At 39.6% G+C, this 23,056-nt stretch overlaps 1 protein-coding gene across 14 annotated transcripts in view; it reads left to right on the top strand.

Annotated features, from left to right (window-relative positions):
• Nucleotides 1-23,056, top strand: part of ARPP21 (cAMP regulated phosphoprotein 21) — a 155,079-nt gene that overhangs the window by 104,752 nt on the left and 27,271 nt on the right. The window lies entirely within an intron of this gene.

Consider the following 23,056-nt stretch of genomic DNA (forward strand, 5'->3'; position numbering starts at 1 on the left):
GGGGCCAAATTAGGTTGTTTCCAAGCCATCCTAAAAAGTACTGTCTTTAGAAGAAGGCCCCCGACACTGCAGCCCGTATCCCCGGTGGAAGTCTGACTCCACGGCTCACTTTCTCAAGGGCCACACGCCTCCCGCCCAGAGCTTGGCAGCCACTGTGCAGTGGGAAGGGGGGCCGATACACTGTACGAGAGTGAGTAGCAGGTCTCACAGTGAACCGGTCTCTTTCCCTACTGTGGCACATTCCTAATGGCATGCCTGTGCCCAGAGAGCAGCAGGAGCCCAGCAGGGCTGAGTGACTTGTGCTAGGGAGAGGCTTGTGTCCCTCCTGCTGACCACTCTGCAGGGGAAACTGCTCACTGCCATGCTGAAGACCGCCTGACTGGGGGACCCTGCCTTCCGTAAGTAGGTTGTGCTAGAGCACGTGCTCCACTGTCTCCTTCATGAATGGCTGTTCTGCCATCGGATCTCTATGCTGATTATATGTATATGCATCTGTGATATGAACATACACGTGTGGTATATATGGGAGATGTACAATTTTTATAAGCGGACAAAAAGCACAGTCCTTGCCAAGGGTTCACACCAAGAACAGATACCCTGAGAATAGGAATGCTGACATGACTAGCATCTTGTCAGACTGGAGAAATGATTCAGTTCCTCTGTACTACAGATAGGTATAGAGTCTTTGGTTCAGCTCCTGGCCTACTTAAAGTCTGTGGGAGAAGAATTAGGAAATGTATTGCTGCCAGCGAGACTGTCTTTTGTTTCAACACTGTAATAGTTTGGAGGAAAAATACACACTGACCTCTGAATTGATTTTATATTTTTATAGTAATAAGAACACAAAAGGGTTTTTTTTTTTTATTTTTTAAAAGATTTTATTTATTTGAGAGAGAGAAGAGGGAGAGGGAGAGTCAGAGGATCTTGAGATCATGACCTGAGCCGAAGGCAGCTGCTCAACCGACTGAGCCACCCAGGTGTCCCGAACACAAAAGGCTTTAAAATGATCAGTTATTTTAAGAAAAGATTTTGGTAATATTTTCTCTGATTGTTGGAAAATGCTGTTCTCTCTATCACGTGGTGGTAACTATGCTATCAATTTAGATATATACTATAGTAATGTGCTGCTTGCATTCCTCCTGCTAATGTTTATGAGAGAGTTAATTTATGATCTTCTAGCTACTGGTCCAGAGGCCACTGTGAAGTTTTCCTTTTGGTTACCAATGCTTGTAGAAGAAAGGTGCGGATATCTAATGATAATGATTGACCAAGTTTTAGTTTACTGCCATTATTTGACAGTTTCCTGAAGAGATATTTCAGCCTTGTGTTGAGTATAGTTCCTATGCAGGCGTGCAGTTACAAACCTTCTGGGACCTACTAAAACCTGAAAACTCCGGGTCTGTGTGAGGGGCTGAGACAGTTGGATGAATATGTTCGCTGGGCAACAGAAGGAGATTTAGGATAAGCCTTGGGCTCCCCCTGACCCTTCTCCACTGTCTTCACTGATGAGTGTCAATATTAGCAAGAACACCATGACATTTTGTTATATTTTTTAAAACATTGTGGGAGAATTTAGGGATGCAGAACCTCCCCCCATCTCATGGAGACCTAACTGGCCCCAACTACATTCCATGGCAGCCTGGAGACACTGACTTGTCCCATGCTCCCACATCACCATGGAAATGCCAGCCCCCAGGTGAGGTAATGTCATCGCAGTTAGAAGGGTGCATTTTAAAGTAGTATCGTATCCAAAATAGAAGTGCTTCAGGTGTCAAGGAGGTGAGTGGAGCTAAGGTGGTCTGTGGGGAGTGGGGAGATGAGAAAAAGGAAATGATGCGTGAATGATACCCTCCCAGAAGGGACAGCGTCAATATGCACATGAGACCTTTGAGCTCCTGGCTTTTGAGACCACCACACCCGATATGAGCCGAAAATCTCAGTGCAGTTTCCACCGCGGTGTTGAATTTACTGAAGGTTTGGGAAGACAGTGTTCCCTGACCTCACTAAGAATCACCTCTGCTGACAAAATCCCAGCCATCCAGCTCGTGCCATGGTTCCATGACAGTACGTGACTACAGTGAGGAGGGCTTTTGCTGAGCTTAGACACTAACAGAGATTTCCCAAAGGGGCAACGTGGTTATTTGGGGGAGCCGCAGTTCCTGAGGAGCTTGAAGATAGGCCCTCTCTCTCTGTAAAGTGACCTCGGGACAAGCGGTGGTCTGGCACCTTCCCACAGTGATGGCCTGACTCTCAGGGGCCTGACCTTCTCCCACCTTCATCTGGTCCTGCTTGGCCTGCATCACAGTAAACTCTGTATCACAGGGTTAAGGCATTTAGTGTGGAGCAAATTTACCTCAGTTACAACCAAATGAGAGCTTAATCCCAGTTTGCTTCTTGGCGCTGTTCTTAAGCTTTATTTAACGGTATTGAAAAGTATTTCTTCTTTGTCCTACATTCTTGACCAAATTGAAATCTCTGTAAGTCACGACATCTTTCCTAGGCCTTAAAGCTACACATAGTGGATTTTTATAAAGGAAATCGGATATTCTACAATTGACTAAATAGGCCACTTGAGTTACCCTGAGGCCCAATGGGGGGACATAAATTCTTCCTCCTGGTGATTTTTTTGTACTCTTTACTCTACCAAAGGTGCTAAGCCTCCGGAAGAACTGGTGGGGATTATAAACAAGAGTCATTTATGAGTGGTAGATTTGAACAGTGATATTTGGATTTTGTAGCTACATATACAAGGGAAATAAAAACCATTAATACAGAAGTGTCTCTAATGGAAAAAAAAATATGTTGTCAATTTAACATTATCAGGTACCCCCTATGACCTGAAGCTGCATAGAAAGGCAGTTATCAGGTTCAAGCTAAAAAGACTGTGGTTTTCAAATCCTTCCAGCTTTGAAAGACTTGGAAGTGAGAATGTCCCACCTGAGAACAGGATTTTCCCATGGATCAAATACTGAAATGGAGTACTGATGAGCAAGCCTTTCATTTCGTTATATTTTAGGCTTACTTAGTAGTCAGTTACTATATTGCATTTAGTTAATACCTATGTTGCTATGATTTTATTCTGGTTTAAAAACTTTTGTTTTGTTTTGTTTTTAAAGGTTTTATTTGTTTGAGAGAGAGAGCATGAGCAGGACAGAGAGAGAGGGAGAAGCAGACTCCCCGCTGAACAAGGAGCCTGATGTGGGGCTGGATCCCAGGACTCTGGGATCATGACCTGAGCCAAAGGCAGACGCTTAACTGACTGAGCCACCCAGGCACCCCTAAAAATGTTTTTAAGGCCACAAGCATGTTAGTAGTAATTATAGGCACCATCAGTTAGGTCTCTAAGGGGCTAGTTGCTATGTTAAGTATTTACAAACATTGCGTTTTTTCATCCCCACCACAGATTTACAAGGGAAATAGCTGTGAGCACCCCTGTTCAGAAATAAGTTACCCAGGGTCTCAGGGTTGATCAGATTGGGAGGAGCACCCAGGCTTGCCTGGTTTTAAACCTGCACATTAATCACTTTATCACAATCACATAAACCTAGTTACTAGTGTTGCCTTTATTTACTGTCATGGATGATCATAAACGAGCCCCTTGGAACTAAACCTGCAGGCCCGTGTTACGGAGGCAGATAGCATCTAATTAATTATCCAAGTACAATCAGGTTGACTAATAGCAGAACAAATGGGGGACTCTGGACTTTGGCTCCCGACCGACCACAGGCTTTCACGTTCCGTTGCAGTGCTGGTCACTAACGGCAAATGACAGAGCGCAACTGAGACATTTATGTGCGGATCACATATTGAAAAGAGAGAGAGAAAAAAAGAATTCATCTTGAATCTTGTCTCCAACTCTAAATTCCTTTCTCAGTTTGACTAAAAAAGAAATATATGTAGCTTCATTCTCCACTCTCCACAATCTTGCACATGTTCTAAAAGCCACAAAAATGGGCTTGTAAAATCCTATACGCTTGGCATGTGGGGATGAATAAATCCTGGTTTTGGTATCAGAATAATAATGGCCTCATAAAATGAATTGGGAAGTGTTCCCTCCTCTTCTGTTTTTTTGGAAGGAATTGTGTAAAAATGGTGCCGAATTAAATGTTTGACAGAATCCTCCAGTGACACTCTCTGGGCCTGGGGATTTTCAGAAGCATTATTTTTTTTTTACTTTTTACATGAATATAATTCCTAGAGCTTTTAATTATGAAATAGTTATGGTTACAAGAGTATTCAGATGATCTGTCTCATCTTTGCTGAGTTTTGGTCCTTTGTGGTCATTGAGGAATTGGCTCATTTCTTCTAAGTTGCCGGATTTATGAGTGAAAAGTTATTAGCGGTATTTATTATCCTTTGAATGGCTGCAGGATATGTTGGGATATCCCGTTTTTTTTTTTTTTTCTAACTATTGGTGATTTTTAAATTCTCCCTTCTCAGTTTTGTAAGTCTTCCTAAATTTATCAATTTTATTGAACTTTTCAAGGAACTACCACTTTGTTTCATTGATTTTCTCTATTTTATTGTTTTGTTTTCATTGATTTCTGTTCGTATCTTTTTTATTTTCTTCCTTCTGCACACATTCGCTTTATTTTGTTCTACTTTATGTAGTTTCTTGAGGTAGAAAGTGAGATTACTGATTTAGGACTTTTTCTCTTTTTTAATGCGAGCATACTTAGTGCTATAGGTTTCCTTCATAGCCTTGCTTTGACAATGTGCCCCATATTTTTATGTGCTATATTTCCATTTCATTCATTCATATATATATATTTTTTATTTTCTGTGAGATTTCCTCTTTGATCTCTGGATTATTTAGAGGTGTTTTGTTTAATACCCAAGTGTTTGGAAGTTTCCCTGTTGTATTTCCGTCATTGATTCTAGACTGATTCCATTACAATTAAAGAACATACTCTGTATGATTTCAACTCTTAGAAGATTGTTGAAGTTGGTTTTATGGACCAGGATATGGTCTAATTTGCTGAATGCTCCATAACCTCTTGAAAACAATTGAGTACTCTGCTGTTGTTTGGTGGAAATGTTCTAGACATGTCAATTAAAATCCTGTCCGTTTATTTTGTTGTTCAAATCTTCTATATTTTTGATGATTTTCTGCTTACTAGTTCTATCCGTGGCTAAGGGATGATATTCACGACTTCAATTATAAGACTTCCTATAGTCCTGACATGAATCTTAAGGCAAAGATTACCCTCAGCTTCCCTGGAGTCCAAGGATGTGGGGGAAACTTTGAAGTTATTCAAAGCATGTTATCATTTGTTGTTGTTGTTGTTGTTTTTCCTCAAATAATTAAGGCATGTTTGATTCCCTAAAAAACGTTAGAAACATTCCATAAAGATAGTCCGGAAGGTAAGGCCCTGTGACCAATGAGGTTTGGGTAATCTGTTGCCACACACTGTTGCCTACATCCCTTACGTGCCAGGCTTCCAACACTTTGCTTAATGCCAATGATATTACTCTAGGTTTAGGTTGAAGAATAATATAGATTACTGTTTACAACAGGCGGTCCAATAGTGCTGCTTTTCTGATAGATCAGGAGAACCTGGATTCTTAATTGTCGTGAAAGTAGAATGGCCGCAGAGCAGAGCAGGAAGGGGGAAACGCAATACTTGAGGGAACCCTTCATTCGGTTAGTTTATAACTGCAGCAAATCCTTTGGAGTAGATTCTGAAAACTCTGGAGATGCTGCTTACCTCTGTTTTTTAAATCCCTTTCCTGCCCCCCTCCTCCACTCCCAGCCATTCTGCTGAATGCTTCATTTTGGGTAAAAACCAGTTTCATAGAGCAATTTCCGTGAAAATGTTTTACTTTTCAAATTATAGATCGGAAGGAAACCATGAAAAAGAAATCTTAAATAATGCATCATATTGCAAAAGCCCATGCAGCTTTTGTGGGGCTTCCTTAAGCCTATTTAGTTTACTTCTGCTCCGGTCCTGTCAGGGCTCTGGGTGGGGTAAATGACGAGCCAACTCGCCTGGCAAAGCAGAGTTGGAATCCTTGCAGGAGACAGTGACAGAGGTCTTCAAATTTGTTTGAGCTGCTTGACTCACTCTTTCACTTATATTTAACATAAGCCTCACTTGGACTCTCTCTTACACTCTGCCAAACAGCCATCATGAGGTATGAATGAGGTATGAAGAGTAGACTCAGAATTTAAATGCTCAGTTTGGTTAAATGAGGAAACTGAGAAAGGTCAGCCTCCTGCCCGGTGTGGCATCTTTCTTGTCAGAGCCAGAAAGGGGGATGGGGGGCTTCTAGTACCTCAGTCTTCACAGATTCATTGACAAACACAGGTTTCAGAAACCCAGCAGGCTTACTCAGTGTGACCAAGTCTGACTTGTGAATTCTGCCCTTGGATATTTGAACTTAGTACCATGTGCAGGTTATAAGGAGAGCATGCAAACAGAAAACTTGGGAGATGTGTTATCACCCCTTCATAAGACAGAAATTGGAGCTTCGACCCCCTCAGAGTATCATCTTTCTCTGTCCTGTTAGAGAAGACAGAAACAAGCCTTGCAACAGGCTTCATGTTGTCCAGTTGATCAAAGAGAAGAAGGATGGATGCAGATAAAGAACATTTGCAATGAATTCAAAATATATGTAAATAAAGAGCATACAGAAGAACACCGAGGGAAGAGAAAATCAGGTCAGGGAATGTAGACCCTGTTTGTTTTATTTTGCTAATGATGATAGGATAACAGCCTAATCCAGGAATCTTTAGGGACACTCTGACCTTTAGGATGTAGATTGCATTGATTCAAACCTCCATTCTACATATGCAGAAAACCTTTTGTGTGTAGGGAGTTCTTCACTGAGGACTTGTAGGATTGGAGGGTTCAGCCTGTCAGAAATACTAGCTATATAACAGGCCATTGGATTTTTCCATGCCTCTCTGGATTCCTGAGAAGAGCTTGTAAATGCCATTCTCAGCCCCTCCCATGTTGTGGGTGTTTGAGGGAGGGTTACTGTAGCCAGGGCTCCCTAAACTTTAATAAGCATATAATCCACCTAGGATCTTGATCAGATGCATATTTTGACACAGTAGTTCTGGGGTGAGTCCTGAGATTCTACATTTCGAGCACATTCCCAGGGGATGCCGATACTAATGGCCTGCCATCTGGAGAACAATGTCATAGATAGCAAATTTTTAATCATGGCTGGCCTATGTATAAGCTGTAGCAAAGGGAAGGAACCTACGCAAATTCACTCTTTGATTTGACATTATTTATATTTTAGGCAAAAATTAATACTTCGTAGTTAGTGTATGACTTTTTTTTATTATTTCATACATTTTTATTTTTTATTTTTTATTACTATGTTACATTAATCACCATACATTACATCATTAGTTTTTGATGTAGTGTTCCGTGATTCATTATTTGTGCATAACACCCAGTGCTCCATGCAGAACGTGCCCTCTTTAATACCCATCACCAGGCTAACCCATCCTCCCACCCTCCTCCCCTCTAGAACCCTCAGTTTGTTTTTCAGTCCATCGTCTCTCATGGTTCGTCTCTCCCTCCAATTTCCCCCCCTTCATTCTTCCCCTCCTGCTATCTTCTTCTTCTTCTTCTTCTTCTTTTTTAACATATAACGTATTATTTGTTTCAGAGGTACAGATCTGTGATTCAACAGTCTTGCACAATTCACAGTGCTCATGAATTATATTTAGAATTAGTGCATTAATGTTTACAGATCCAAATTTTGAGATAGAAAGTAAATATAGCATGATTCCACAACCCAACAGGGACTCAGAAGTGTTGAAAGAATGAATAATATGTGTACCTCATTTCAAGTTAGCATGAACACGGAGGGTTAGGTAGCTGTGTGTATGTGTCAGTGTGTGTATGAGAGAGAGAGAAAGAGAGGAGAGAATGTGTGAAGATTGAAAAGGCTAAATGGAAACCTCTCAGTCTCCATCTCAAATATGAATAAGAGCAAAACTGTAGTTAAATGGTATGAAATCAGATAGACAGCATAACAAATCAATCCACAGCAACAAACAAATACACGCCTTTTTCAAGGTTCAGACACTTGCCCAAGGAATAGGTCACAGACCCTTTGGGCCACTTTCAGGGGGATATTATGTTTGGATTTGTGTATGCTTAGAAATTTATGAATTTTTATAAATTTAAAGGAATAATGTTCCCATCAACACTCATTTCAACAGATTAGTTTTGAAATTGTTCAGATGGCAGGGACTAACCAGACCCTGAAGACTGCTCATAGGACCCTCTATTCAAGGCAACTCCTTTCTTCAATCACTTAGCTCCCTTTTGAGTTTTTAACAAAGGAATGGACTCGGCGTCTCTGGCAGGAAGATGTCATTATCTATGACATGTGTATATTTGAAAATAGACCAAAGCCACAGCTCCTTTCCTGATAGGCCTGCATGGAAGTTCAATAAACAGCGATATGTTTAGCTTTTTTCTTCTTGTAGTGTTAGTATTTTTGTTGTGATAGAATATTGTTCATAATAACATCTCCTAGTAGGAAAAATGATTATTGTCTCTTTAATGTTGTTCTGAAACACATTTGGGATGGGGCAAAATGTACTTTAATGGAGTCTATAAATTTATTTAACCAGAGCGCTTGTGTAAAGTTGACAGTGAATCCTGTATTTTCAGCTTGACTTATTAAGCAGTGTCAATGCAACTGAGAGGAGTTTTATCTTTGAAAAAGACCTTCTCTTTCTTTGCTCTTATGGTATTCCTCCCCTTGACTTTCTTCCTTTGGGGAATGGGTGGAGATGGGAGGAAGGACCATCAGAGCTAAAGAAAGAATTTGGAATACCAGTGTGGCCAATAAGATATATTAATTTCTAGACAGTGGGATTTTCTTTTTTAGTCTTAAAACGCCTTTTCCAAACTTGATGGTTTTAAAAAAGATTTATTTATCTAGTTACCCTATGTATAATTTACATATATTTTAATGCTTAAAGCCTTAATAATCCCTCTATATATTTTTAAATACATTTTTAAAAATGTATAACCAATAATCACTCAGAGAAGCAATGCAGAAATTGTTGCATTTGACCACCTTGAGGAAGCCATGCGCACCTTGGGTGTCTGCATTATTATGTTACTAAAAGCAGAGGGGGTCGATTATCAAAGAGTTACACGAGGCTTTAATTGTCTGATTTCTGTTAACATCAGTGGAAGTCACATGGATAAGTCCTTGCGGAACATGCTGTTCTGAAAATCTGAGTCTGGAAAAGGTTTCTATGGAAATGTTCATGTGTTTCTTTCATTAATTGGTCTAATCATTCCATTTACAGAAATAGGAATGAGAAGTATTAAGCCAGGGTTATGAGAAAGGTTAACATTATTAGGAGCAATAATAGGAATCATGCTATTTTTAGATCTGAAAGCCTTACAGGTAACCAAAACAATACAGATGGCCAGGTTCTCTCTGTCCCCTAGGAGGTTATAGTAAAATGGATTTATTCAACATGTTTCTAAGAGTTGCTTTAGCACTTTGCATTTTATGTAGCTTTTGGTGTTTATCTACTCATTTGTTATGCAGTTAAGCACTACTCGTGTGGTTAGGATTTCTGCTTTTCTACAAAGACAGGGACTAAGATAGACATAGCAGTATCTTTTATTTTTTGTATTATGCAACCAAAAGTAGAAGCAGTAGTTTGTTAGAGAAAAGAAAGATTTGGCTTAGAGATGGCAAGGAAAGAAAGGTGGCAAGAAAAGCATACAAATTATGTTTTTTATTTCCAAAATTCTAACATTCATGCACAGCTTTCCTAAGAGAGAATGTGAACTCTAGAAAAATCTAAAGAACCCAAACTACTAGTTCCAAGTGGTCAGGTTTACCCGATAGTTTCACTGAACTAATTGAGAAGTTAGGATATTTTGTGGTATATGCAGTCTTGGTCCATCCTTTTAATTTTCTCCTCCTTTTCTTTCTTATTAATTTGTTGCCAATTTCTTGTTACTGCAGCCAACTTTGCCTTCATCTATAAATCGCCTTATTTTCCAGTCCCTCCTTTCTTTGGAAGCACTTTGTTGTTTCAATTCTTCATGGTATTCATTGCTTCCCCATCTCCAAATCTGTCTTCTCATTTTATTTACTTTCTATCTTCAATTCTCTGGACCTCTCTATTTCTCTCTCTCTCTCTCTTTTTTTTTTTGTTTGTTTCTTTTCTCCTTATAATAAACATACTTTTCACTCTAAACTCTGGGTGATTTTCATACCATGCTTTAGTTGTCTGCATTTCTTCTCATTTTAATTTATTAAACTTATTTCTTTCCATTCCACATACTCCTTTCCATTATGAGATAGGACACCTAATACCTCCAGAGATATTCATGATCCAACATTCCAATGATTAAGGAGAATATGCTGGGTTTTCCCCACCTTCTGAACAGAGAACATCAAGAGTACTAAACTGTCCTCTCCACCTTGCTGTCCTTAGAGCCAGCATAAAGTTACCCTCAGGGTTGGTGACTTCAAACTTGGAAATTTGTAGTGATAAAAAAGTGAAGATCTTGAAGGATGTTATTTTTATTTTGTTTCCCAAATTCAATGATGCAGTGGTGCCCACAGGACAATTGTCAGGCTTTTGGATGGTGTTTAAATTTGTCATTTCCAAGGGGCTCACTATTGCTTAGACATTTTGCTGTTCCTTCTTTGAAAAGAGAGCAGTGTACAAACCATTAAATTTAAAGGACACGACCTCAGAAGTCTGCAGCCCTAAAATGTGCTGTTTTCTGAAATTCTTTCTTCTTTCCACTGTCTTCAGATGTGGCTGCTTTTTGTGGGGACACAAATGGATATTCAGTAAAACCAATCTACTTGGACTCACACATGCTAGTTTGCCCCTTCCCCAGACCATCAGCATAAGAACAGACTCTCATCACTCCCTTCAGTCCTGAAACACCATGGGCCTTCCTGTCTACATGAGTGGTTCATGAACCTTTTAGTTCAGAGCCAAGTAGCAATCTCTATAACCCAGGAAGGCGACAAGATTGTCTGAGCCTAAGAGAAGTAGTGTAATTCTCGAAGAAACACAGTGACTCACACACCCTCTTTAGAGTCTGGGTGGGGGGTGGGGGGTCACATACTTACAAGTAGGGTCACTAATTGATTCAGCTGTTACAGCATGATTCCATGGCGCAGGCATTTCTACACATCTCTTCACTGGAAGAGCATGTCAGCAGCATGCAGTAGCCTTCACACTTAAGCTCTCATCCAAATCTCTGAAGCTGCCCCGGGCCTGCCTCTGTGGTCAGTTGCCTGCTGACCCTCCCTGGCTGTCGTGATGGTTTCGATGCCCTGCAAGGACTGCCACCAATCCCTAATTGCTTGCTGACATCTTCTTCCTGATCCCTTCACCATTTCTTTGAAGGCACCTCGAGACTCATTATAATTGAATTTTTAACATTCTCCCAGATGCTCTTACTCTTGTGTTTTACTTTTGTTTTTATATTAGGCCCAGCACCATTGCACTTTTCATCAGCCGTGTGGGTCATAATTGTTTTGAGAATAAGAAATTAGGGGCAGAAAAAGGGGCCAGAATAGAGCCCCAAACGCACTTTGCCGAATGCAGGGTAGCGCAGTGGAGTATACATCCCAAGCTATTCTAAGAGCGTGCGGTCGAATTTGCTGAGCCAGCTCCGAGCAGGCATTCCATGCACTGTTTTCCAACAGTAGCAACTTATCAACCAATATCACTCTAATTACTCACCTAGGCACAGAGGGTGTTAAGCAGATTGTGTGGTATTACACTGTGGAGATCAGAAAGCTTGAGGCGCTCTTCAGTGCATCTTGATGGACACTTCGATTTCCCCAGTTGAGACTAACTAGATCCATCTGGTCAGAAAGGCTCAGCTCCTACTGCAGAGGTGACTCAAGCAGAACAATCCAAAGTATGAATCAGAAACAAAAGCTCCTGCCGTGCTGAAAATCGTGGCAAGAATTAGGAGGAAGAGAAGATTGCTTTAGTGGGTAACTTTTGTAGTTTTCTTGTGCATATGTAACTTTTATAAACTGTCAAAACAACACAGTACTTGCAGTAAAGGATGTTTTAAAAAAGACGCTAAAACTCCATGCCAACACAATAATGGATTATTTTTGCCTCTTCTTTTTCTGCCTTTGAGCTTATGTATGTACACGTGATCGACACATACATGTATTGCAATCATAGATCATGCCACTTTTTTATTAATATAGCATTTTTACTCACTCAAAACTCATTTTACACTTGCAAGTAAACTGAGTCTTCTGACATTTCTGTGACATAGTCTTTTTTAGAAGTAAAATTGTATGTGCAGGTGACACGCATATTTACATAAAAAATTCTAAACAGTGTACAAAACAACTACTAGAACTCATTAGGGAATTTAACAGTATTGCAGAATGTAAAGACAATATACATGAATCAATATTTAATATACAATATTTTACATACTGGCAGAAAACAAATGGAAAACTTAAAAACTCAATTTGGAATAGTGTGTGACACAATTTTAATAGCAATGATGGTAATCACCCTACTCCCAACCTTGTAGGCCCAAAGGGCCCAGAGCATTGCCTCAGTCACTGGGAAGCACTCACAGTGAGCCCTGAACACCCCACAGAGTCTTCTAGAATAATAACAATTACAATACGAAATGTTTCCCAAAGCAGTCCTTGCATTCCCATTCCTGGTTTCTCCTTCAAAGAAAAAGTATATAAGCGGTGGGGGGGAGGGGAGACTAAAGCTTTCAAATCTCTCATTTATCTATCTTATTTAACTTCCGTATCCAACAAATATTTCATAATAAACTGTTGTTACCGGCTTGCGGCTCTTCTCCCCAAGCAGGGAGGACTCCACAGAAGTTTCAGGGTATTTTTCCACGTTCTGTCAAGCGCTTTTGTCTTTTTAATTTCCCATTGTTAAAACTGATACAATTCAAGGAGCTCACACTCTTTGAGTTGGAGTCTACCTCAAGTGCCTCTATGAACATGCCACACAAAGGAGACGGTTTCCTTGGCAACAGGAATGTGGTAAAAAAAAAAAAAAATCCATGGAAACATTTGCTCCCTACCTCCTTCCCTAGTGCCCCTCAGCCCTGCTGTTTGCCAGGTACAGAAACTACAATGGAGACAAGAGTCCCTGCTCTTGAAAACTAGCCACTGAGGTGCCACCACCAACCCCTTGCTCCGTTTTCCCATCAGTGAAAACAGTTCAGCTGTGAAATGGGCCTTTTTTCATTATTGCCTTTAGCTGGTCTTTTTTAAACATTAAAAAAGAGAAAGGGGAAACTGGGTTTTAAGAAATGTGTGTGTGTGTGAATGTGATTGTCCTAATGAACCGAATTTAAATGACTGGTCACACTTACTTTTACATTTATTTTCAGTCTCTGAAATTTGCATCAAAGGTATTTTTAAATCTCTGGCAGGACATAATGGCATGTTTGGTGACTGCTGTGAAAATTAATGTATTGATTTGGCAAAACTCGTGACATACTTATTAGGTATACTTCTAAATAAGCTCCCATAAGCCCAAAATGCCTTTCTCCCCGCTATTGAAAACAGTAAGGTGAATAGAGACCCATGAATTTATAGATAGGTAATCTATGAAGTCTAATTCAGAGATGCCGTTCAGCAAGTATGGGGATTAACCAATGTGATTTTTAGTCCTGAGCTCTCACTGTGCCCCAGGATAGCAATAAGACCATATCGGGAGCCAAAGCTCTACCTCTTCCCAGTCCACTTTATCCCTCTTCTCTGTATTGTTTTCCTTCTCAGGACAATGAAAGAGAATATGAATACTGTACAGTTGTTGATTTCTAAATTATTCCGCTGCTGAGCTGGTCAGTTATTCAAGGATATTCAGTGTACCATAGGCTTTCGCTTCCTTTTCTGGGTCATTGAGCCACCTGTTCTGCTTGGAACTTTAGGAATTTAAGAGTTTGCCAATAGTTTAGCCTCTTATTCAGGCACCAGTCTTCAGCACAAGTAACAAAGCTCAGAGAATTAGTATCTGCTTTGTTTGTGAATGGGGGGAGGGGTTGGTGTAAACAACTGACATTTTTTTCTGACACTTATGGGGTCTGGAAGTCCAAGGACAAGTTTGTCAGCAGCTTTGGTTTCTTCTGAGGCCTCTTTCCTTGCCTTGCAGAAATCTGCCTATTCTTTTCAAACTGAAGAGTTGAGGAAAGATAGTAAGGTTTTAAAACTGATGTGCTTTGCCAAAGCGTTCTTATAATGTTGTCAACAAATACTAGCACGTTGGATTGTTTTACCGCCAGCTAGAATTAACCAGAACAGAAACAGCGTTTCTGTGTTCCTTCTCATTTTGAGCCACTCTAATGTTGCAGAAATTACATTATACCTTCAGGAACTAGATGACATATATTAAACATTACATTGTATCTGTGTGTGTTTATAAATGGAGATTAAAAACCTAAAAAAGGACATGCCGGGGTTTATTCAAGAGACTGCGATAAAACAGAGTAAAAAGACACCAAAACCTTTCTTTCTTGTTCTTTTTTTCTTCCCTTTGTGGTTGTTGTCTTTGTTGTTGGTTTGTGGTGACAGTAACTGACTATAAATTGTGTGAATCAGTAATGCCAGCTCTCAGCATCCCGGGAGCTCTCTTCCCCTTCCAGCTCACACTGGTGGCCCTTGGGGTCTGCAGGATTGTCGTGAAGACTGGCTATGCGATTCTGTACCTTTGCCCAGTGGTGACAGCCAGCATTTGTAGGACAACTGCCATCTGGCTCTTTAGGCTAGATTTGTAGCAGAAGTCTCTGTTGGGTTTGGGGAATGTGAGAGTCTCCAGAGAAGCCAGAACCTCTGTGAAATCACCACAGATGGCTTTATTTTGGGAGCTAACAGGCATGGAAGTAGAAGTAGGAAGTAGAAAAATAAATCAACTGGAAGTTTCATGTCTGCTGGCCTTCAAGGGACTTGAGATGAATTTCATTGATTTATTAGAACTTTATTATGTACCTGGAGGAATTTGGAGGCATTGTGAAAGCAAATGGAAACCTTAAAGACTTCAAAATTAAAGACCCCATCACAGAATAGTAGATGATAGACTTTTCTTCAGGAAAGGTGGTGATGTGATTGAAATCAGCCATGGGAAAAATGCACCTGCATAGTCCCTAAGTCATTGTTTTCCAAGAGATGTTCCACCCATATTAGGATGAGGAGGGGAGCTTATAAAAAATGCAGATAACTGGATTTTCCTGAATTGCTGAGGGTTGGGCACCACCTCTCCCCAGGGATTACTCAGTTTTTATGCGGAGGTTATATTTCTCCAGTCTCTGTAAAAGCTTTTTTTTTTTTCTTTTTCTTTTAAACTAAGTGTAACTGATTCTAATGCTCAGACAGATCAGCTTTTCCAAAATACATTCTCAAGGACTTAACATGCCATTAATATTCAAGTGGTCAAAGATGATTTCATTTCTCAGTCCAAACAAATCTACTTTGAGAGTTCTTCTGATTTTTATTTCCTTCCCTATGTTCTAAAGCATCCATGGGCAGGATACTATCTGGTTCAAACAGGGTGCAAATTTCCTTCCACATTTTCCAAGGTGTGTATGTTGCCAGGAATACTGTCTGATAATGCAAATGTTTGTTTTCTCTGGATTTAGGGATGTGTTCAAAGAAGATTCTGACTAGAAGGTGGCTGAGTGGTTTGATGGAGGCAAGGTACATGAAAAAAATGGCATCTGGCCAGCAAGTGTGACGACTTATAAGGCAAAGCTACTAATAAACTACTCATAAGATCTCTGTGCCTTCATAAGTGTTTCTTCTTCATATGATGAAGTTATACAGTAACTGCTCACGTGAAGACAGGGACTTTCTGTTGAAGAGTAGCCTTCCTGCACTACCTTCTTTCCTCTGTGCTTTGATGCCCACGGAGGCATCCCATTGGGGCTGTCTACTCTGTTTTTAAAAGGAATATTTTAATCCTCTGAGGAAAAAATAATCTGAGTGGAACCAATGTGATTCTTTATTATTAAATGGCAGAAAGTGGGAGCTAAGATATCATGAATTTCCAGAAGGTAGAAACTGGAAAGATTAGCGCTATAGCCACCAGTGATTTTAATGCCACGAGCAAAAAGGTTTCTTCAGGGTATATCATGAGTTCTGTTTCTACAGGTTGAATTTCCAAGTGAAAGCCAAACATCAGTTTTGTAACCAGGCATTTATTCATCAAGTGTTTATTGAGTCCCTAATAGGAGGACCAGGTAGAAATTCAGTGATATCTGGAGACACGGATATCTGGAGACATGGATATCTGGAGACATGCTGAAGCCATTTGCATTATTCATCATGAATCCTCTCAAATCTGTTGTGATTTTACAACACGTTTAAATAACAAAGAGCTTTTTCCAAACACAGACCCTCAACACCAAAGTCAAAAATTTTTTAGTAACCACACACATACACACACACACTCGGAATATCTATCATTATTCTTACACATAAAAAAATGTTTTCCCAGAAGTTAGTTGATATCTTTTCATATATATTTTTTAAAGATTTTATTTGTTTATTTGACAGAGAGAGAGACAGCGAGAGCAGGAACACAAGCAGGGGGAGTCGGAGAGGGAGAAGCAGGCTTCCCGCTGAGCAGGGAGCCCGATGTGGGACTCGATCCCAGGACCCTGGGATCATGACCTGAGCTGAAGGCAGATGCTTAACGACTGAGCCACCCAGGCGCCCATCTTTTCATATATTTTTAAACCAAAATTATAGAGATCTTCTGTCATGGGAAATATTTTTATTTGTGTTGGTAAACAAGTAGACTATACTTTGACAACTTAAAAATGGTATTTGTGATGTTATTAGGGAAATGCTGATATTATTTCTCAGTTTTTATGTATTTGCTTTTCTATACAATCAATAATGTTGGTAACAGGTGTGAGACTATTCAGGTTATTAGTTTATTTGACCCTCTCCTGAGACTTGCAGGTCCTCATGCATTTGCTCTCATTATAATGTCTTCTTATGTCTGGTGAGCATTAGATTCATGAGGGCTAAAAGGCATCCTTGACCACTTATGACCGGTTGATACCAACTGTGTCAATATAAACCTCATGTAGTTGGCACGGGCAGGATTTCTTGAATGAACAAATGGCAGATGCCACAATTTCCTAAAATAATAAGACCAAATGCTGGAAAAGATGCTTCTAGGCGGATGATTGAAAACTGATTCAAAGACTTGCATATGTTGGGGGTTTGTTAAGGTTTCATTTAGCATCATATTGACGGCCAGAAGTTTAAAACCAGATATGGCTTTGAAGCCAAGTAAACTATAAAGCACCATCATTCCCAAAATTACTCAGTCCTACTGGGGAGGGGTCACATCAGTGATTCCTTTTACTAAATGTTACTGATTCTAATGCTCGGGCAAACTGGATTCTCTGAAATACTTCAGACTTTTGAAATAACCACAGGAGAACTGAATCAGGGGCCTCCGTAGGGAACACAAGCATCAGACCAAATAATGAGACCCAATAAAGGAAAACCCCTTGGACATAGGGCTAAAATTAGTGATTCTGTATGTCTTTTTAAGAATATGACTGATTACACAACTAGGGTCAAGGAAGCCCATCAAAAGTTCTCTAATAAAATTAAATGACATACTTTGGGTTCATTAAGCTCCCCATGCTTCTGAATGATAGTTCCCCCTTGTTTCATTTCTGCCTCTCTTGGATATTTCTCTTCCAGCCTTGTTCTTGGTAGAAGGTGGGATTCTCATGCAGCCTTAGGACAACTCTTAAGAGAGTCAACACTACCTCGTGGGTTGACATCTGTGGAGGACTCCTAGAACTTTGGTTTATGTGCTTGATAATGTTGTTTAAGTCTTGACCTGTATGTAACATCCCTCTGTCATTGACATGCCTCACAGAGGGCAAGGAGTCAGGAGGTGGCTGTCTGTTCCACCTTGCTCTTCACCCTGCAGTTATACCTATTAGGGAAAAGAGCTATTTATTACTTAATCCCGTGGAACCACATGGATCTTGGACAGTCCCCAAAATGGCAACCCAGTGGTTCTCTTTTTGGCAATCAAAAGTCTTTTAGGGATCACTGTAAAATCTAGTAAATTTTACATAAGTGAATATAGTACATTAATCTTGAGTTTGTAGTCACAACTGACTTTAATGACAAATTAGAGGCCTAGATAGGGGCATCCCACAGTTCCAAGTGTTAAGTGGTATCATTTCCAAATTTTCCATCACCTTTTAATATTTGTAGGAACATTCAGAAATTGTTCATCAACAGTAAAATTATGCTAATGACCATTTTGTATCCAAATATGATTTTTAGATGGGGTTGAATTACTAAGGCTGATGAAAATTTAAAAGTGCATTAAAAAGATTTTTACTTGTTTTAGGCAATTAAGTGTTAGTATCTCTTCTTGTCCCATAGAAGAGTATGGTGAAAGTTTTAACTTATGTTGGTAGGCCAAGAAAAATGGAAGGTTGATGGAAATAATAGTTTTAGTTCTTGTAAAAGGCTCTTAGAAACGTACTTTGTCAAGAAAAATTATAGGTGTATTATATGCATCCTTTTGAATGATAAATAATAACATTTTTAGAAATGTTTAGTTTTAATACTCTGCCTTTAATTTTCAAGCCTGACAGATTGCACTAGAAAGATAACACTTGACCAACATAAAGTGGTATGGCAACAGATTTCAGTGTTTTTCTTTTTTTTCCTCTGTGTATTCTTTTTTATTTTTTCTCTCCAAGTGCTGATGTATGACCCTGGTCTTCAAGACTAAATTTGGATTGTTATGTGCTTTCCTCCATAGCGCTGTGGGGATAGCAGCTTAGGACACAATGGGTGGAAGGCAGGAATTGCTCTCACTGTCACACCTACATCCCTAACTCCAGGTGACCTTCTCAAGTACAGTTTTCTTTGGTCACAAAAGAGGTCAGTGAGAATAGAGAATTACTAGGCAAAAGAAGGAACCCTGGATAATGTTTTGTGGGAGTTTTGGTTTTCTGCTTGCATATATATGCAGTGTGTTTTTCTAAATGGTTGTGGAGAGGTAAATGTCTGCCAGGTTTACTAAAAAATTACAGTTCTGTTGCTTATATATGAAAGATAGAAATATTCATTATACACACACAGATATACAGAGTCTATAGAAGGTTTTTAACTACTTACTGATTTATGGCAAAAAGTTTAACATGCATTATTTTCAAAACCTCTTCACTGCTCAGGACCTGAAGTAATTCTCTATAGTCTGTTGATTAAATACAAAGTCACAACATCAGAATTAAAATTATGAGACACACATTGTTGTCTCACATATGTACTGCTGCTGAAGGACAGGGAAAATTTTTCCTAGGTGAATTAAAAAAATTATCCTTTTAAATAATTGGACTTAAATGTAAACTAAATAAACAGAGTATATACACTGAACATAACCTTTTTGTTCTTACCCTAAATATCCCAAGCCTATTCTTGTTTTTCCTGGTTTACATCTGTCAAAATGGCAAATTCTAAGCAGAATTGCCTTGACCCCCATTTTTTTTCTTCTACTCTGATTAGGATTGAGATCGTGATAACAAAGCTTGTTAGAAACATGTCTGAGATTGATTCTGAGTGATAGCTAAACTTCTTAGGTAAGAATGAAAAGCATGGGGTTTAGTACATGGATACTGACATGTAATTAACTGGGTTGTCTCTTTTGCCCTGAGTCCTTTAGCTTATTCCATAAGTGAAGCATCAGTGTATAGAACATCAGTCAGCAATCGTTCTTGTCAATTGGGCACAGCTGGGATACAATTTTTTTTTTTTTCCATTCAATACGTGCCCTCTTTAATACCCATCACCAGGCTAACCCATCCCCCCACCCCCGTCCCTTCTAGAACCCTCAGTTTGTTTCTCAGAGTCCATAGTCTCTCATGATTCATCTCCCCCTCCGATTTTTCCCTTCCTACTATCCTACTTTCCCTTCCTTCTTTTTTTAACATATAATGTATTATTTATTTCAGAGGTACAGGTCTGTGATTCAACAGCCTTACACAATTCACAGTGCTCACCATAGCACATACCCTCCCCAATGTCTATCACCCAGCCACCCCATCCCTCCCAACCCCCAGCCCTCCAGCAACCCTCAGTTTGTTTCCTGAGATTAAGAATTCCTCATATCAGTGAGATCATATGCTACATGTCTTTCTCTGATTGACTTACTTCGCTCAGCATAATACCCTCCAGTTCCGGGCACCTGGGTGGCTCAGTTGGCTAAGCGACTGCCTTCGGCTCAGGTCATGATCCTGGAGTCCCGGGATTGAGTCCCACATCGGGCTCCCTGCTCAGCAGGGGGTCTGCTTCTCCCTCTGCCCTCTTCCCTCTCGTGCTGTCTCTCATTCTCTCTCTCTCAAATAAATAAATAAAATCTTAAAAAAAAAAATACCCTCCAGTTCCATCCATGTCATTGCAAATGGCAAGATTTCATTCCTTTTGATGGCTGCATAATATTCCATTGTATATATATACCACTTCTTCTTTATCCATTCATCTGTCGATGGACATCTTGGTTCTTTCCACAGTTTGGCTATTGTGGACATTGCTGCTATAAACATCGGGGTGCATGTACCCCTTTGGATCCCTACATTTGTATCTTTGGGGTAAATACTCAGTAGTGCAATTGCTGGGTCATAGGGTAGCTCTATTTTCAACTTTTTGAGGAACCTCCATACTGTTTTCCAGAGTGGCTGCACCAGCTTGCATTCCCACCAACAGTGTAGGAGGGTTCCCCTTTCTCCGCTTGGGATACAATTTTGTATGCTTTCCTGCCGAGGAACAAAGCTCAGCCATCCCAAGAAACAAAGAGGTGTCATGAAAGTGTAATGAAGGGAGTACTTTGAACACTTATTAAATTAATCGAACATAAGTAGTTTCCTCCTACTGAGATCAAAACTGAGTAAGATGGAAAAGATAAGAATTGGTCCTTTTAAATAGATTGGCTTCATTTATTATTAAACATAAATAATTTGTCCTATATAATGGAATGGTTAGAAAGAAGAACTAAGAAGTTAGATTACCTGGCCTCAGATCTCTGTCGAGTATAGATGTTTGACTTTGGACCCATTAACCACTGCCTCAGTGTTCTGATCTTTAAAATGAAGATAATCCTAGGACTAACTTGTCAGTCACCAATGCAGTAAGGAGAGTAGATTGTTTCAATTGTTGGCACTTAGTAAGTGCTTGATGCATGGACGGCAACAACTGGTGATTAACCTCACAGAGCCTGCACAGGACAGGAGTACTGATGCTGAAGATTTTCTCTTCTAAGGTGCTTTTTTTCTACTTAAGGGGGATTTCTAATAACCAATGCAGTAAAATGCTCCATTCAGTGATCTTCCATTAGAAATTAAATTTTCTGGGTTTTAAATGTCTGTCCCATAGTTAGAGTCATGTTTTTATTCTTTCAAGAGGAAACTGGGCATTTTGGATTCTTTGGTAAATGTAGGCACATGGCTCAGCCAAGTTTTGTTCTGGAACCAATTTGTAAATCCCCACCAGTTATAGTTTTAATGGCACACGTGCTTGAGGTAATGTTGAACGCAGTTTGGAGGTGCCAATCTCTTTATTGATGAAAACAAGAGAAGCTTTATTATTAAACAAATAATAAAAACACCATCACAAAATAAAACAATCAGGTGCTAATTTGTTTCTTTGCCTACCCTAGATGCCACTGCATATGAGGGATTATCATGGAAAACACATTCTTGCTATAATTTGGAGCCTTTAGGTATCTGATGTGCCAATTGCCTTCACTTGGATCTGGTCTGTAATTTATCACTGGTGTGTCCTACCCTGCTCAAACGCGCCCTTTGTGGGTAGAGGCAAAGCTAATATACTTTCCAAGTGTATTTGAATTGCTTCAATAAATCACAGCTGCCACTGTAAGCAGTTTTATCATTTGCCAGAACAATAAGTTATCTTCATGCTTTATAGATGCAATGCTCTCCAAGACTTTTATTTGTGTAAATTGTAATGCATCATAACCCATTTCCTAAAATGAAATTAGGAAGCTCATAATATATTTTTTAAGATGCAAGGAAATATTCCAAAGAAATCATGTAAGCTCATAGAAAAATGCAGCGATTTTTATCCCACTTATTATTTAGCAGCACTTCATTCCTTTATGATTACTGTAATAATGTGGGCATTAAATGCTTGCAATTGGGGTTAAACTTCATTTAGCTCTTCACTGCTCCAGTGTCTCAGTGAAACCAGTCCGCAAAGAAATAGGACTCGGCACAAATGGTTCCTGTTAGGTCTGCTACGCTCGAGGTGAAGAAACCCGATGTTTAGCAAGTATCTATCTCTACTGACAACTCTAAAGACAGCCATTACAATTGATCAGGCCGGAGAATTGCATTTTTGCCCATAGTGATCTCTGGGATTGACTTCCAATTTTCCCTTTATTTCACACAATGACCAAACCCGAATTCAAACCTGATTTGAACCCTTTAGACTCCTGAGAGAGAAAATGTATTATATAACCATATTATGTCTGCAGTTCCCAATGAGGAAAACATAATCTATTTTTAATAGTATTGCAGGACTCTATTCAGTATGATGGACAATAAAGTGTTTTCTTCTTGTATGGGCTTGACTGAAAAACTGCTAAATATTTATAAACTGATTTGCCATCACTTCTTACGTGATAGGAAAATACTCTTGCCTGTAATCGCCTCAATAGTTCATTCCAAGCAGAGAAAACAGTGTCTATAAAGGAGCCAGGTTTTATAATTAGAAACTAATCTATTTGTTTCAAAGCCAAGTGTTTTCCCATGTGTGCTGCAATATTTGAATAAGCCTCCATTCTTTCTGTCTTTATTATCAAGAGGGAACTTCCATGTCCTGTCATGGAATTTCAGATTTTTCCACCCTTCTCTCACTCATTTCCATGTTCTTCATCTTTATATCAAACTACCTGCTAGCTGCTGTTGAGAACTTCAGAAACCCCTCCTTCATGTCTGATGATTTCCAACCAGTGTTTCACAGCCTCTGGGCGGTGGTCGCATCCTGCCCCTGAAACAGTACTTGGACATCAATGTCC

Source organism: Mirounga leonina, unplaced genomic scaffold (genome assembly GCF_011800145.1).
Source record: "Mirounga leonina isolate KUSES-001 unplaced genomic scaffold, KU_Mleo_1.0 Mir_115, whole genome shotgun sequence".
NCBI classification, from domain to species: Eukaryota; Metazoa; Chordata; class Mammalia; order Carnivora; family Phocidae; genus Mirounga; species Mirounga leonina.